Consider the following 18,012-nt stretch of genomic DNA (forward strand, 5'->3'; position numbering starts at 1 on the left):
TCCCTCCGCCTACGGCCGCCCCTCCTCCCTCCTCCGCCGGCAGCCCTCCTCCCACCGCCCTCGACCTCGCCGCCCCTAGCTACCTCTCTGTCGCCCCCACCCCCTGCCACTAGTTAGTACTAGATTTAGTAGTTGTAGATGTTAATTTAGGGTTCATAGCTAGTAATAGATGTTGCTTAGTTAGTACTAGATTTTTAGTAGTAGTAGATGTTAATTACTAGTAGTGATGGTACTAGTTAACTAGATGTTGCTTAGTTAGTACTAGATTTTTAGTTGTAGTTGAACTAGTTTACTAAGTAAATTAGTATAACTAGATGAACTACTTTATTTTTAGAAAGAACTAGTTTTTTTCTATTTATAGTAACTTTATATTTAGTAAGAACTAGTTGAATAAATAAAACTAGTTGAACATGTCATATTTGTTGTTATTTTTTAGTTTAAGCAATTATTCGGGATGTATTACTGATAACTTATATGGTTTCTCAGGTGACCACCGTCGTCCCCGTCACCGACCCCCTCCGACATCCCCGCCGTAGTCCCCGTCACCAACCCCCTCTAACATCCCCGCCATTGTCGCAGTCACCGACCCCCTCCGACATCGAGGTGAGACCAGCCAAATATCCTTGTATATCTTGTGTTGTTGCTCAAATAGGATATGTGGTTGCCCAAGTGGCCATTCATGTTCAGTTTACATCTCCGAGTGGCCTATGTTTTTCCGGAGTGTTGATTAATTTCCGTTCCGGCAAATTTCAGGCGCTCGATATGTCCTTTTTTAGCAAAGGTCATGCCGGATTTTTTTTCGTGAATTCTGGCATGACTTGTGCTAGAATATGTACAAGTTTAATCTTTGAATTATGAACGTAGGAAATGTCGTACTCGGATGACGACAGTCTCCAGGGGGAGTGTAGCTGGTGCCACGATGATCGAGGTATGTGCAACAGGTTCGTTCAGTTGGACGAAGATTGGCGCTTCAGCATTAAGCTCGAGGAGACCTTCGATTGTGAAATGGTATGCAACAACGACAAGTGTTTTTTTCGTAATTAAGCAGGACTTCAACTATTTCAACGTCTAATTTTCATATTTTACAATTCGACTAGCTTATCCCATGCCATGCAAGACGCTATGTCTTGGAGAGGATGGGTTTTGAAGACCATGAAAATTTCGAAACAAAGAAAATACACCTAAGGACCCATCATGATATGGATTTTGAAGTAAATCTGTGCAATGCTCAGAGCCTAACCCATTTTCGTTGCCAAAATTGGGAAGCACTTTGCAAAATGTATGGTTTTTATGAGGGTATGATTGTCACCATGGATCTTGGTGATCCTGACATCGAGCAAGACAATATGGACATTTGGGTCCTTGTTGATACGCTTCCGATTGTACCGCTATGTGAGTTTCTCAAACATAGTTATTAACTAATTTATATTGTTTATTTCAAAATTGTTGATAGCTTATTTCCATTGACAGCTTATTTTGATTCTTCAAAGACTTTGCGGAAGATGGTAGATAAAACCCACTACACCGATGGCACCGAATTAACGTATAAGGAGAAAAATCATCTGATCGCATTTTGTACTCTTCTTGAGAATTACAATAACTATTATCAAACTCCTCCAAATTATGGTGAATACGTGCCACTAGTGCATGTGTTGAACCACGGTAACTTCTCTGGAGATACCCTGGTAAGATTTTTTACTATTACGACATCTGTGCATCTTTTGCATACTTCTAAAATTAGTACATCATTGCTAACTACGAAGTTATTATTATGTTTTTCAACAGAAACTCCCGATGGATTGTGTGCCTCATCTGATGTCTCTGAATGGTCGCCTCTCAGTTCTGAACATAATGCCAGGTAAATCTAGGGAGCTCACCTGTGCATATTGGATTTCTAAAACCGGTGAACACATGATCATCAAAGAATGGAAGAAATGTATGGATATTCGCAAGGAGGTTCTTGGAAGTAACATTCAGCAAAAGGCAAGAATTGGAGACAGGCTAATCTCCATTCTCCATAATGGAGAGTCAGGGGCTATCTTGTTTTTTGCTATTTTACCTTAGAAAATGTAGTAGGTCTTAATCGAATGTAGTAGGTCCTATGAGGTACAATATGTTTATTATGTGGTAATATGTTAGAGTTGATAATGAGGAGTACTTGTGATCACGACTAGTGACCAATTTGCTATGTGATGTCATTGATGAAAACGATGATCTTGAGGAGGTGTTATATGACAATGATGTATTATGATGATAAGTTGTTAATGATATGATGATGATGATGATGATATTATTATATCATTGGGTGAAAGAACCGCGGATTAGTTTCAAGTGGATGGACATCCACTTGAAACTAGTCCACGGTTCTTTCACCCCGTGATGTAATAACTCATTATGATGTAAAAACAATCTCTAAATTCCTGTTGTATGAAAACTTGTGTAAAGGTGTATGAATACAACATGAAATAAAAAAGAAATAAAATACTAAATAGTAGTAGTAGCGCGGTAAAGTAGAAGCGCTACTACTAATTACCAGTAGCGCGGTCCTGAAGAAGTGCTACTACTAAGTCAATTTAGCAGTAGCGTGGATCCAGGCGCGCTATTGCTAAGCATTAGCTGTAGCGCCTTATCAGTAGCGCTCCTTACCGCGCTACTGATAGGCCTAAAACCCGCGCTGCTGCTAGGCTTTTCCCTAGTATTGCTTGTGAACTTTGCAATGGACGTGATCATTTAAATCCCCAATGCAAATTGTTTCATGATCGTATCGTGTCCAAAAATTGTGATGACTTGATTTCCCTTGCACATCATGGTGAACTTAGTTTGCTTTTTGGTTATGAAGAAATGAAACGTATAACTAAAGATATGCCAGAATTTGTCCGTGATAAAGTTCTTGATTTTGATCTAGAAGAAATTTTGATGTATTGTGCGGTGAATTGCATTGAAAATCCTTATATTGCCAATTACATAAAGAAAAGAAAAGAAATAGAAGATGAAGACAATACTAATGAAAGGGAAGAGACTTCCCAATATCCTCATATTATTTCTTATGATGAATCAGGTAACGGGGAGGAGCTTTCTATTCAACCAATCTCATTAATAAGGAACTCAAAAAAGAGGGTTAAACCCACACATGATGTGAAGAAGAAAAAGAAAAAACAGAGAAGCAAAGGTAGAAAGGTATCCCTCTCAAATGATGTTGCTCCTATTACTCATTGTGATGATGATAATTGCTATACTATTGGTGGTATCCATACTATTAATGATGAGAGTGATTATGCTTATGATATGAAAAGGCCCAAGCTTGGGGATGCTATGTTTGATGAGAATGACATGTTTGAGAATATATTTGCTGCAATTAATGTTTGTCCCAAGCTTGGGGATCCTACGTTTAATGAAGATGATATTTTTAGCCTCCCAAGTTTCGTTGAGCAAATTTATTATGATGATAGCATGCCTCCTATTTATGATGGTTATATTGATGAAACCGGGTTTGGAAGAGTGTCAACTTTAGGAAGTAATGATTCCACTATTTTGGAGGGTGTTGAATCTTATAATATTTATGAAAGTGGATTTGGAGAGGTCATGTCTTTTTTAGTGATGAATCCACTATTTTGGAAGAGGTTTCAATTGATTATGGTGAGAACAAAGTTGCTAATTATGATGATTATTGTGATGAAACATATGCTATAAAAGTAGTGATGATTATATTTATAAAACTTGTCATGATTATGATTACCCTTTTTTTGAACATTACTCTTTTAATATGGAAACATTTTATAGTATTCGAGTCTTTTATGATACTCCCACTATTCCGAATGAGAAGAATTTTGCTTATGTGGAGAGTAATAAAAATTCTATGCTTGTAGATCATGAAAAGAATGCTTTATGTGATGGTTATATTGTTCAATTCATTCATGATCCTACTGAAAATTATTATGAGTGAGGAACATATGCTTATAGGAATTGCAATAATATCAAGTTTCCTCTCTATGTGCTTAAAATCTTGAAGTTATGCTTGTTTTGCCTTCCTATGCTAGTTGATTATTGTTCCCATAAGTTGTTTGCTCAAAAAATCCCTATGCATAGGAAGTGGGTTATACTTAAATGTTCTAGTCATATTCTTCATGATGCTCTCTTTATGTTTCAATTCTTATCTTTTATGTGAGCATCATTTGAAATCATCATGCCTAGTTAGGGGCGTTAAACTTTAGCACTTGTTGGGAGGCAACCCAATGTTACTTTTGTTCTGTGCTTTTTGATCCTGTTTAGTAATAAATAATTCATTTAGTCTCTGTTTAGATGTGGATTTATGTTTCAATTAGCGTTTGTGCCAAGTAGGACCTTTGGGAAGACTTCGGTGAAGTCTATGCGATCTTGCTGTAAAAAACAGAAACTTTTGCGCTCACGAGATTAGCTGTCGTTTTTTACTGGAGAGTGATTTTAGGTTGATTATTTTTGAAGATGATTAATAGACAAATTCCTCACGTCCACAAATTTATTTGAGAATTTTTGGAGATACATAAGTATTCTAATGATACAGATTACTCCAGACTCTTCTGTTTTTGACAGATTCTGTTTTCTATATGTTGTTTGCCTATTTTGATGAATCTATGAGTAGTATCGGAGAGTATGAACCATAGATAAGTTGTAATACAGTATATATTACACCAATATGAATTTATAATGAGTTCACAACAGTACCTAAGTGGTGATTTATTTTCTTATACTAACGGAGCTTACGAGTTCTCTGTTGAGTTTTGTGTTGTGAAGTTTTCAAGTTTTGGGTAAAGATTCGATGGACTATGGGATAAGGAGTGGAAAGAGCCTAAGCTTGGGGATGCCCAAGGCACCCCAAGGTAATATTCAAGGACAAACAAGAGCCTAAGCTTGGGTATGCCCCGGATGGCATCCCCTCTTTCGTCTTCGTTCATCGGTAACTTTACTTGGAGCTATATTTTTATTCACCACATGATATGTGTTTTGCTTGGAGCGTCATTCTATTTTCTTTTGTTTTGCTATTTGTTTGAATAAAATACCAAGATCTGAAATTCTTAAATGTTAGAGAGTCTTCACATAGTTGCATAATTATTCTACTACTCATTGATCTTCACTTATATCTTTCGGAGTAGTTTGTCATTTGCTCTAGTGCTTCACTTATATCTTTTGGAGCACGACGGTGGTTTTATTTTGAAGAAATAGATGAACTCTCATGCTTCACTTATATTATTTTGAGAGTCTTTATAACAGCATGGTAATTTGCTTTGGTTATGAATTCAGTCCTAATATGATAGGCATCCAAGAGGGATATAATAAAACTTTCATATAAAGTGCATTGAACACTATGATAAATTTGATACTTGATAATTGTTTTGAGATATAAAGGAGGTAATGTCAGAGCCATGCTATTTGGGTAATTATGAAATTGAGAAATACTTGTGTCAAAGTTGGCAAGTCACGTAGCATGCACGTATGGTGAACGTTGTGTGACAAATTTGAAGCATGGGGTGTTCTTTGATTGCCTTCCTTATGAGTGGAGGTCGGGATCGCGCGATGGTTAACTCCTACCAACCCTTCCCCTAGGAGCATGTGTAGTAGTACTTTGCTTCGAGGGCTTTTAAACTTTTGCAATAAGTAGATGAGTTCTTTATGACTAATGTGAGTCCATGGATTATACGCAGTCTTACCCTTCCGCAATTTGCTAGCCTCTACGGTACCGTGCATTGCCCTTTCTCACCTTGAGAGTTGGTGCAAACTTCGCCGGTGCATCCAAACCACGTGATACGATATGCTCTATCACACATAAACCTCCTTATATCTTCCTCAAAACAGCCACCATACCTACCTATTATGGCATTTCCATAGCCATTCCGAGATATATTGCCATGCAACTTACCACCGTTCCATTTTTTATAACACGCTCCATCATTGTCATATTGCTTTTGCATGATCATGTAGTTGACATCATATTTGTGGCAAAGCCACCTTTATAATTCTTTCATACATGTCACTCTTGATTCATTGCATATCCCGGTACACCGCCGGAGGCATTCACATAGAGTCATATTTTGTCCTAAGTATTGAGTTATAATTCTTGAGTTGTAAATAAATAGAAGTGTGATGATCTTCATTATTAGAGCATTGTCCCAAGTGAGGAAGGGATGATGGAGACTATGATTCCCCCACTAGTCGGGATGAGACTCCGGACTTTATGAAAAATAAAAGAGGCCAAAGAAGCCCAAATAAAAAAAATATGCTAAAGAAGCCCCCCATAAAAAAATGAGAGAAAAAGAGAGAAGGGACAATGTTACTATCCTTTTTCCACACTTGTGCTTCAAAGTAGCACCATGATCTTCATGATAGAGAGTCTCCTATGTTGTCACTTTCATATACTAGTGGGAATTTTTCATTATAGAACTTGGCTTGTATATTCCAATGATGGGCTTCCTCAAAATGCCCTAGGTCTTCGTGAGCAAGCAAGTTAGATGAACACCCACTTAGTTTCTTTTGATGATCTTTCATACATTTGTAGCTCTAGTGCATCCGTTGCATGGCAATCCCTACTCCTCCATTGACATCAACTTATGGGCATCTCCATAGCCCGTTGATTAGTCGCGTCAATGTGAGAGTTTCTCCTTTTTTGTTTTCTCACATAATCCCTATCATCATACTCTACTCCACCCATAGTGCTATATCCATGGCTTATGCTCATGTATTGCGGGAGGGTTCAAAAGGCTGAAGCGCGTTAGAAAGTATGAACCAATTGCTTGGCTGAAACCGAAGTTGTGCATGATGGGAGCATTTTGTGTGACGAAAATGAAGCATGGCCAAACTATATGATTTTGTAGGGATAAGCTTTCTTTGGCTATGTTATTTTGATAAGACATAAATGGCTTGGTTAGCATGCTTGAAGTATTACTATTTTTATGTCAATATTAAACTTTTATCTTCAATCATTTGGATATGAACATTCATGCCACAATTAAGAAAATTACATTGGGAAATATGCTAGGTAGAATTCCACATCAAAAATTCTGTTTTTATCATTTACCTACTCGAGGACGAGCAGGAATTAAGCTTGGGGATGCTTGATATGTATCCAATGTATCTTTAATTTTTGATTGTTCCATGCTATTATATTATCCATCTAGGATGTTTTATATGCATTTATATGCTATTTTATATGATTTTTGCGACTAACCTATTAACCTAGATCCTAGTGCCAGTTTCTGTTTTCTCCTTGTTTTTGAGTTTTATAGAAAAGGAATACCAAACAAAGTCCAATTGACGTGCCAATTTTTGATGATTTTTTGTGGACCAAAAGAAGCCCCTGGAGTGAAAGAGTTGGGCCAGGAGAGTCCCGGGCTGTCGACGAGGCAGGGGGCGCACCCAGGGGGACAGCCCGGAGACCCCCTGACGTGAGACCTATGCCAAAAATTCATATAAATACTGGAACCCCGAGAAAATAACCTAGATCGGGAGTTCCGCTGCCGTAAGCTTCTGTAGCCACCAAAAACCTCTCGGGAGCCCGTTCTGGCACCCTGCCGGAGCGGGAATCCATCACCGGTGGCCATCTTCATCATCCCGACGCTCTCCATGACGAGGAGGGAGTAGTTCGCCCTTGGGGCTAAGGGTATGTACCAGTAGCTATGTGTTTTATATATATCTCTCTCTCTCGTGTTCTTGATTTGGCACGATCTTGATGTATCATGAGCTTTGCTATTATAGTTGGATCTTATGATGTTTCTCCCCCTCTACTCTCTTGTAATGGATTGAGTTTTCCCTTTGAAGTTATCTTATCGGATTGAGTCTTTAAGGATTTGAGAACACTTGACGTATGTCTTGCATGTGCTTATCTGTGGTGACAATGGGATATTCACGTGATCTACTTGCATGTATGTTTTGGTGATCAACTTGCGGGTTCCGTACCATTGTGAACTTATGCATAGGGGTTGGCACATGTTTTCGTCTTGACTCTCTGGTAGAAACTTTGGGGCACTCTTTGAAGTTCTTTGTGTTGGTTGAATAGATGAATCTGAGATTGTGTGATGCATATCGTATAATCATGCCCGCGGATACTTGAGGTGACATTGGAGTATCTAGGTGACATTAGGGTTTTGGTTGATTTGTGTCTTAAGGTGTTATTCTAGTACGCACTCTATGATAGATCAAACATAAAGAATAGTTTCGTGTTATTTTACTACGGACTCTTGAATAGATCGACCAGAAAGGATAACTTTGAGGTGGTTTCGTACCCTACAACAATCTCTTCGTTTGTTCTCTGCTATTAGTGACTTTGGAGTGACTCTTTGTTGCATGTTGAGGGATAGTTATATGATCCAGTTATATTATTATTGTTGAGAGAACTTGCACTAGTGAAAGTATGAACCCTAGGCCTTGTTTCCTAGCATTGCAATACCATTTACGCTCACTTTTACCAGTTGCTACCTTGCTGTTTTAATATTTTCAGATTACAAAAACCTATATCTACCATCCATATTGCACTTTTATCACCATCTCTTCGCCGAACTAGTGCAGCTATACAATTTACCATTGTATTGGGTGTGTTGGGGACACAAGAGACTCTTTGTTATTTGGTTGCAGGGTTGTTTGAGAGAGACCATCCTCATCCTATGCCTCCTACGGATTGATAAACCTTAGGTCATCCACTTGAGGGAAATTTTCTATTATCCTACAAACCTCTGCACTTGGAGGCCCAACAACGTCTACAAGAAGAAAGTTGCATAGTAGACATCAGTCTTTATATCATAGTATAAAGCTTTGGATATGCGGAACTCAGTCGTCCTCCACATGCTATCGAAAGAATCTTATGATGCAAGGCTCCTCAATTTTCCTAAGTACAATATATGGACAACTTCCTGTCCAAGGTACCCAGTCTTCCACAACAAGGTATCACGGAGGAAGCTTCCGACATAAGGCAATGGAATCTTTCTCAACACGCAACCAGAGGAGAAGCTTTTCAGGTATGGAACCCAGTCTTCTCCAGCATGCCACTGTGGCCAAAGCTTCGAGCACAAGATATCGAGTGTTTTTAAGCAAGCTACTCAAATGACTTCTCATGTAAGACACCCAGCCTGCATCAGTACAACACTATGCACCATCGTCAGGTATTATACTGTGAGTTGGCAGTATATGACAGCGCAGTTCAAGAATCAGATCCGCAACATTTTGTCAGAAGTATCACTCAGTCGAGACATATGCCTACCGCAAGGATCGAGTGTTCAGTGGCATATTATTATTATATATGTTGAGCATGCATCCCCCGTCATACCAGTCACTCATACGAAATACGACAATGATGAAGCTGATATACCTAAGAAAGGTAAGGATTCAACAACCTCCTGAGTCATGCCCAATGAAGATAAGCAGAGATACATCTGATGTAATGCAGTATCGACAAGTTCTGGAGATGACAACGCAGAATCAACAGTCTTGACAATGGCTACTAAAGTCATTATTCCCGCACCAGACAAGGAGATCTCATGAACTCTTGACGTCATCTTGTATGATTGGACTCAACAATGAGCTCTCTACAGCTACCAGTCCCTCAGTATATGTCATATGTGTGCGGACCCAGGTCAGAAAATAAGCACAAGGAATAATGCCAACAATATTGCACTAACCACATCCATGGTTGCACGAAGAATCAAGGACATATGTGGCCAAGCTATTTCAGTAAGTTATCCTGACAAAGAAATTCATGCCCATCAAAGGGTGAGACTAACAGCAAAGGTACGATGATTTTTGCACAACCATCGGGGTCCAGATACCCGAGTCAGTTGGAGGCCATCATTACAAATGAATCCACAAAGGCATACCCTCTGAAGCCTACTATGTTCTACAAGGACTTCATATCTCGCTGACCCGTTTCCCCCAAAGAACCTACCCCGACTAGTTAGTGCGGAATATACAAGTTTGTTATGTCAGAATCCAAGATTCCTTTGCAACCTCAACAGTTTGACTTCAACAGTAGTGCTATAGTATCTCTCAGCCTATTACCACAGCTGGGTATACTGACCGCATGGGGAAATCAAATGTCGAACAATCAGCTCAGACCAGGTATACTCACCGGCAGAACCAAGTACACGGACAACTTGTCATTAAAAGTATCTTCCTGCCAACACCCTTGTGAGGCTAGTATCGAGATGCTAATGTTTGAGGTTTTATGCAACTATAAATCCATACCCCTTTATATTGCTCACGACAGAAGGCAGTCGAATCTTGGGTACATATCTCTTGCTCGAGCCAAAGAAATAGATTAAGATAAGTCAGTACCACCTACGAGCAGTCAGATCTCGTTAGGAGAATGGCCATGATTCTCAGCATTGATTCAACCCGGAAGCCATGCGTTTGTTTAAATCAACCCCATGGAAGAAGTAAAAGGTTTTCATGACCAAAGAGAATTTATGCTCAGATCCTTTCGATATCACTGCAGATATGAAAGAATCAACGCCAGTAGAAGGATTTTGTATACGAGGAAAGACCCGTTAGAATTTGGGAAAGGTGAGGCAAACCAACCCGAGCGAGGTAAGCAGATCATGTGAAAATCAAGGGAAACAATATACAAAGGAAATGGATACCCGAGTTGGAAACGGTGTCCTCAAGTCATACTTGTTCCCTGAGCAACCAAATCTCGAGGACGAGATTTCTTTAAGGGGGTAAGGTTTGTAACGCCCTGATTTTTGGCCCTTTTCTTTTTCTTTTTGATTTATTTGTTTTTGCTATGATTTTCTTTTTGGAGTGGTTCTGTGGCCATGCAACCTGGGAGATCATCATCATTTCTTCTCTCAAGTGGTTCATCATTATCAAAACTTTCCCAAGATCATGTCATTTCTATTCTAGCTCAACCACAAAATTCTTTTTCTTGGAATATTCCTTTTTCTGTTAAAGGAATAGTCATGTCTGCCCTATGTTCTGAAGCAACCTATATTTCTGTCACTCCAAAAATTCCCAAATAATTCTCATAATTTTTTTGGATCATATATGCCCCAAATATGTCCAAACTTTCCTTTCCTAGCCCAAAAATAATTCTTCAATATTATTTCTTCATTTCTGTCGAGAGTGGCCTTCTGTGAAGGAAGTGCCACCTATCTTTTCTTGATTGCTCCCAAATTCTTTGGGCATGCTCTTGCATCCAAATCATTACCTCATGCCCAAATTCATCTCCATTTACCTAGTGAATCTTCCTCAGCAATTTTTCAATATTTTTGTCAGGGAGCAGCCATTGTGAAGGAAGTACTAGCTAGGAGTATCCAAATGAGTTGAAATTTTGCACACTCCTTCATGTCCTCATATCATCACACTCCTCCAATTTTTATATCCATCCAACTATCTATGTGAGCACAATATCAAATATTTGTTTCTAGCAAAATTTCCAGGTTGTGAAGCAAGTATATTTTATATTGCTTCATTAATTCTGATAAATTACGAGAACATGATCCTACATACAAAACTTCTCTCCACCAAATTTGCGATTATTTAAGCAATGCATTTTCTCTCCAAAATTATTCCAAGTTTCTGTACAAAGAGGATGTTTGTGAAGGAAGTACCATTTTGGCAAGTCCAAATGGTATGAAATTTCTACATCATCTTTATATGTCCAAATCATCATCCCATACCAAATTTCAGCTCAAGTGGCTTCACTATGTGAGTGCCCCTTCATGATCAAGTTTCTGGACCAATTATAGTTGCAAAGCAACCATGTTTAATATTGGCCCATTTCTCCTCCAAATTAATAGGATGATAGACCTTCTTAACCTAAATACACCAGACATGAAGTTTGGCCGTTTCCCCTTCCATGTTGATCACAGGTGTGCAGCCAAGTTTGCTACAACAAACTTTTATCAATGCCTCACTTCGCTATAGAGCCTCTTCTCTCGAGCTTTCACTTTCAACAGTCTCCAGGGTGGAGAGAAAACACCCCATACAAGGTTTGCCAGCTCATTGCCTCCTTTGCCTGCCATGTCGCATGGTGACCGCGTTCTATTTTGCCTATGCACACGCTCTGCTCGCTGTGGCCGCGCCCAGAACGTCGTTTTACTTCCACCTCACCCTTCCTCTGGTGCCGACCACCCTGCTCCTTCTTCCACCTCACTCCTCTGGACACCCTTCCCCTGCTAGCTGCTCGCCGACCGAGCCAAAGCGACGGCCACGAGCACACTGTGGCTGATCACCTATGTTGTCGCCTCGTCTTCTTCCTTCCCATGCTCCTCGCGTTGCCTCTACCCTGGGAACCTCCCTGTTATGCTCCTGTCGCCTACCGTCGAGCTCGCTTGCGTGCCCATGATACGTCCATTTTGCATCGTGCTTTTATATTGATATTTATTGCATTATGGGTTGTTATTACACGTTATATCACAATACTTATGCCTTTTATCTCTTATTTTATAAGGTATACATGAAGAGGGAGAATTTCGACAGCTGGAATTCTGGACTGGAAAAGGAGCAAATATTAGAGACCTATTCTGCGGAACTCCAAAAGTCCTGAAACTTCATGGAGAATATTTTTGGAAATATAAAAATATTAGGCGAAGAAACCACCAGAGGGGGCCACTTGCCATCCACAAGGATGGAGGGTGCGCCCTCCGGTTTTGTGCCCCCCTGACAGGCCCCGACGCCCATCTTCTGTTATATGGTGTGTTTTGACCTGGAAAAAATCAGAGAGAAGCTTTCAGGACGAAGCGCCGTTGTCTCGAGGTGGAACCTGGGCAGAACCAATCTAGGGCTCCTGCGGAGCTGTTCTGTTGGGGAAACATCCCTCCGGGAAGGGGAAATCATCGCCATCATCATCACCATTGATCCTATCATCGAGAGGGGGTCAATCTCCATCAACATCTGTACCAGCACCATCTCCTCTCAAACCCTAGTTCATCTCTTGTATCCGATCTTTGTCTCAAAACCTTAGATTGGTACCTGTGAGTTGCTAGTAGTGTTGATTACTCCTTGTAGTTGATGCTAGTTGGTTTATTCGGTGGAAGATCATATGTTCAGATGCTTAATGATAATTAATACTCCTCTGATTATGAACATGAATATGCTTTGTGAGTAATTACATTTGTTCTTGAGGAGACGGAGAAGTCTTGTTATAAGTAATCATGTGACTTTGGTATTCGTTCGATATTTTGATGAGACGTATGTTGTCTTTCCTCTAGTGGTGTTATGTGAACATCAACTACATGACACTTCACCATTGTTTGGGCCTAGGGGAAGGCATTGGGAAGTAATAAGTAGATGATGTGTTGCTAGAGTGATAGAAGCTTAAACCCTAGTTTATGCATTGCTTCGTAAGGGGCTGATTTGGATCCATATGATTCATGCTATGGTTAGGTTTACCTTAAATCTTCTTTCGTAGTTGCGGATGCTTGAGAGAGGGGTTAATAATAAGTGGGAGTCTTGTCCAAGGAAGGGCAGAACCCAAGCAACGGTCCACCCACATATCAAATTATCAAAGTAACGAACGTGAATCATATGAGCATGATGAAAACTAACTTGACAATAATTACCATGTGTCCTCGGGAGCACTTTGCTTTATATAAGAGTTCGTATAGGCTTGTCCTTTTCTACAAAAAGGATTGGCCCACCTTGCTGCACCTTAGTTACTTTTGTTACTTGTTACCTGTTACGAATTATCTTATCACAAAACTATTTGTTACCGATAATTTCAGTGCTTGCAGAGAATACCTTGCTGAAAACTGCTTGTCATTTGCGTCTGCTCATTGGGTTCGACACTCTTACTTATCGAAAGGAATAAGACAGATCCCCTATACTTGTGGGTCATCAAGACTCTTTTATGGCTCCATTGTCGGGGAGTGAAGCACCTTTGGTAAGTGGAATTTGGTAAGGAAACATTTATATAGTGTGCTAAAATTGACTGTCACTTGTTACTGGAAAATAATCCTTTGGGGGGCTTTTTCGGGGTATATTCATCTCGACCGGAAGAGCAAAGAGTTTCTCCTCAACCTACTGCACCTTCTGAAAATATTTATTATGAAATTCCTTGGGGTATGATAGAGAAACTGCTAACTAATCCTTATGCAGGAGATGGAACATTACATCCTGATATATATGCACCTAATCTATGTGGATGAAGTTTGTGGATTATTTGCTTGCAGGTATGCCCGAGGATGTTGTCAAGAAGAAGGTCTTCCCTTTATCTTTGAAGGGAAAAGCATTGAAATGGCATAGGCTATGTGATGATATTAGATCATGGAACTACAACCGATTGAAATTGGAATTTCATCAGAAGTTTTATCCTATGCATCTGGCTCATCGTGATTGGAACTATATATATAATTTTTGGCCTCGTGAAGGAGAAAGTATAGCTCAAGCTTGGGGGAGGTTTAAGTCCATGTTATATTCATGCCCCAATCATGAGCTCTCAAGAGGAATTAGTATTCAAAAATTTTATGCTCGGCTTTCTCATAATGATTGATCCATGCTTGATACTTCTTGTACTGGTTCTTTTATGAAGAAGACTGTTGAATTCAGATGGGATTTATTGGAAAGAATTAAATGCAACTCTGAATATTGGGAACTCGACGAAGTTAAGGAGTCAGGTATAAACCTTAAGTTTGATTGTGTTAAATCTTTTTATGGATACCGATGCTTTTCGTGATTTTAGCACTAAATATGGACTTGGCTCTGAGATAGTAGCATCTTTCTGTGAATCATCTGCTACACATGTTGATCTCCCTAAGGAGAAGTGGTTTAAATATCATCCTCCCATTGAAGTTAAAGTAGTAGAACCTATTAAAGTTGAAGAAGAAACTATTACTTATGTTGATCCTATTGTTCCTACTGCTTATATTGAGAAACCACCTTTTCCTGTTACAATAAAAGATCATGCTAAGGCTTCAACCGTGGTTCGTAAGAGTTATACTAGAACACATGCACCCACTGAACAAATTAAAGTTGAACCTAGTATTTCTATGTTTAGAGATCTCTTGGTTGATAATATTGATGGGCATGTTATTATTTTCTGTGACGAAGCTTCTAGAATTGCTGAACCCGATACTAAAGATAAACATAGACCTGTTGTTGGCATGCCTGTTGTTTCCGATAAAATTGAAGATCATTGTTATCATGGCTGATGTGATGTGGCTGCTAGTGTGAGTGCAATTCCTTTTACATTATATCAATAAATAATGAATGATGTTGCACCTACTGAGATAGAATATATTGATGTTACTATTAAGCTTGCTAATAGAGATACTATATCACCAGTTGGGATTGTTAGAGATTTTGAATTCTTTTTTGGGAAAATTAAATACCCTACTGATTTTCTTGTTCTTGGTTCCGCAAAAGATGATTTTCGTCCCATTATATTTGGCAGACCTTTTTTGAATACTCTTAATGCTAAGATAGACTGCGTGAAAGATATTGTTACTGTTTGTCGGATTCTGGCTCCGCAGACCCAAGAAAGGTTTGAACCCAGTGGCGTGTGCGAGGGACTCAATCTCTCAAGCCAATTGATCCACTTCTCTCACGACGTAGCTCGATGAACAAGAAGGATAAAGACATGGCAGTTTACCCAGGTTCGGGCCACCTTGTGGTGTAAAACCCTACTCCTGCTTTGTGGTGGATTAGCCTCGCGAGGGGGTGAGGATGAACTAGTACAAGTGGAAGAACAACGTCAGGACGCTTGTTCTTGCGATGTGCTCTTGGGGATTCGATGAGCTGATCACCCGATGCTTTCTATGGTCGTGGCTAGGCTATATTTATAGTGGCCTTGGTCCTCTTCCTCTAAAACTTTGGTGGGAAGTGATCCCACAACATCCAAATTTGAAAGGGGACAAGTAGTACATCTGATCTTGGCGAAAGGTGGTCTTCGCCTGCGAAGCTTCTCATCATGACGTTGTGGTGGGCTGGGCAATGACATCCATCCTGCCATTCTGGCGGTCCTGGTCTTGCTGCACATTAATAGCAACCTTTGGCTGGTTCCTTGGGACTTCGCACCTGCGCCTGCCTCCTTTGCACCAAAGAGGAAACCTGCTGCTCTGCGCCCGATGGCGCCTGCCTGGCCTTGGTCGTCATGGCTGATGTCATTTCAACCTCACAAGGCTGGATATTGCATAGAAATCTCCGCTCTGTCAGGAGGCCGTCTGGGGTGGCCTCTCCCTCAAGAGGAATTGATGTCGTCCGCCTCGTGAGGCTTAGCCCCTCGCGAGGGTCTTGTTTTGTAGTGGTTGAAGATGGGTCATACCAAGCCGTCGATGGAGCCATGTCGTGGGCTGCAGGCAGGCAGGTCCGGGTACCCTGGTTCCCAGAACACCGACACTGTTGGTTTAGGGGATATGTGTCATTATTTTGATTTCTCTAAATTTCGCAGATAACCCCATGATAAAGAACTGCCTAGGAAGGATGATATTATTGGTCTTGCTTCTATTGCCATGCCTCCTACTGATCCTTTAGAACAATATTTGTCGGACCATGAAAATGATATGTTTATGAATGAAAGAAGGGAAATAGATAAAATATTCTTTAATCAAGGACCTATTTTGAAACACCATTTGTCTGGTGAAATCCTTGGTGATCCTCCTCCACCCAAAGGTTATCCCGTGTTTGAGCTTAAGCAATTACCCGATACTTTGAAATATGCTTGTCTTGATGAAAAGAAGATATATCCTGTTATTTTTAGTGCTAACCTTTCAGAGCATCAAGAAAAGAAATTATTGAAAACTCTGAAGAAGCACCGTGCCGCTATTGGATATACTCTTGATGATCTTAAGGGAATTAGTCCCACTCTATATTAGCACAAAATTAATTTGGAACCTGATGCCAAACCTGTTGTTGATCACCAATGATAGTGTTGGGGATATAACTATTAGGTATGACCCGCCCAAGAGGGGTCGGGTTATACCTATGAGTATTCTTGAAGCCTAAGACAAAGGTTGAAGATGGCGGCTCAGTAAGGGCCCAAAGCCCAGAGGCGACTTAAGGCCCGTAGTGATAAACCGCCATATATGTGTGACTTGTATTGTAAGGCAAGAAATATAAAGAGACCGAGCCGAACACTGCTTATAAGCCGGCCGGGACTCTGTAGAACTGCGGGGCGTTGGCCTCTGTATATAAAGGGACGACCCGGCGGCGGTTCAGGGCAAGTAACATCAACTCGATAGCTAGGTCAAGTGATTTGCTCCTTGGTTATCGAGACATAAGCAATGCCACTCAAAACTGGACCGTAGGCTTTTACCTTCATCGTAAGGGGCCTAACCGGTATAAATCTCGTGTCCTTTGTCCCAATTAACCCATTCAAGCTTCCTAGTTGTGATGGCTCCACGACTAAGTCCTTTCACTAGGACATCTGCCGTGACAATTCCACGACAGTTGGCGCCCACCATGGGGCCAGTGCATGGTGGATTTGAGTTCTTGAAGGGCATCTTCGAAGGGCTCAAGGGATACGCTGTGGGCCGGATGACCAAGAGTCATCACGGCAAGCTCTACATCGACGACGCTGGCTCAATTGAGTACGGGTACTGGGTCCCCTTTGGCGGAATCCACGTCCGGCAAGATCACGAGCCGGGCCCTGAGCCGGACATATGCACCGACCTCGTCGAGACGGCTCAGCGTGCGAGACCTGCCCGAGCTCTGCCGGCTATGAAGTGTGCCTTCGTGGGATGCATCCATAGAGGACCCTCTGAAGGATCTGCCTCTAGCGGTGAGACGACCATCTACTCTGATGGTGAATCGTCCACATGTGAGACAGATTCGTTGTATCAACTGCAGGACGGCGGGCTTGGAGGCTGTTCCGATGGCAGCCGTATTCCGGATTGCTTCGAGCCGCCGAGCAGGGTTGGGATCTTCATGGCCGGCACACAACCTATCCAAGACTCCATAGCCGCAGCAGCCATAACCTCCGGGTCAGCCGCAGCCGTGGTAGGAGGCCTTGTGTGCTCGCCGGATCAGGTGTTGATGGATCTCACAGACAAGCTGACCACTCTATTAACCACCGTAGTCAACCCAGCGGATCAAGCTCGTCATGATGCGGAGGTGGCA

The sequence above is a fragment of the Triticum dicoccoides genome, chromosome 7B (assembly GCF_002162155.2).
Source record: "Triticum dicoccoides isolate Atlit2015 ecotype Zavitan chromosome 7B, WEW_v2.0, whole genome shotgun sequence".
NCBI lineage: Eukaryota > Viridiplantae > Streptophyta > Magnoliopsida > Poales > Poaceae > Triticum > Triticum dicoccoides.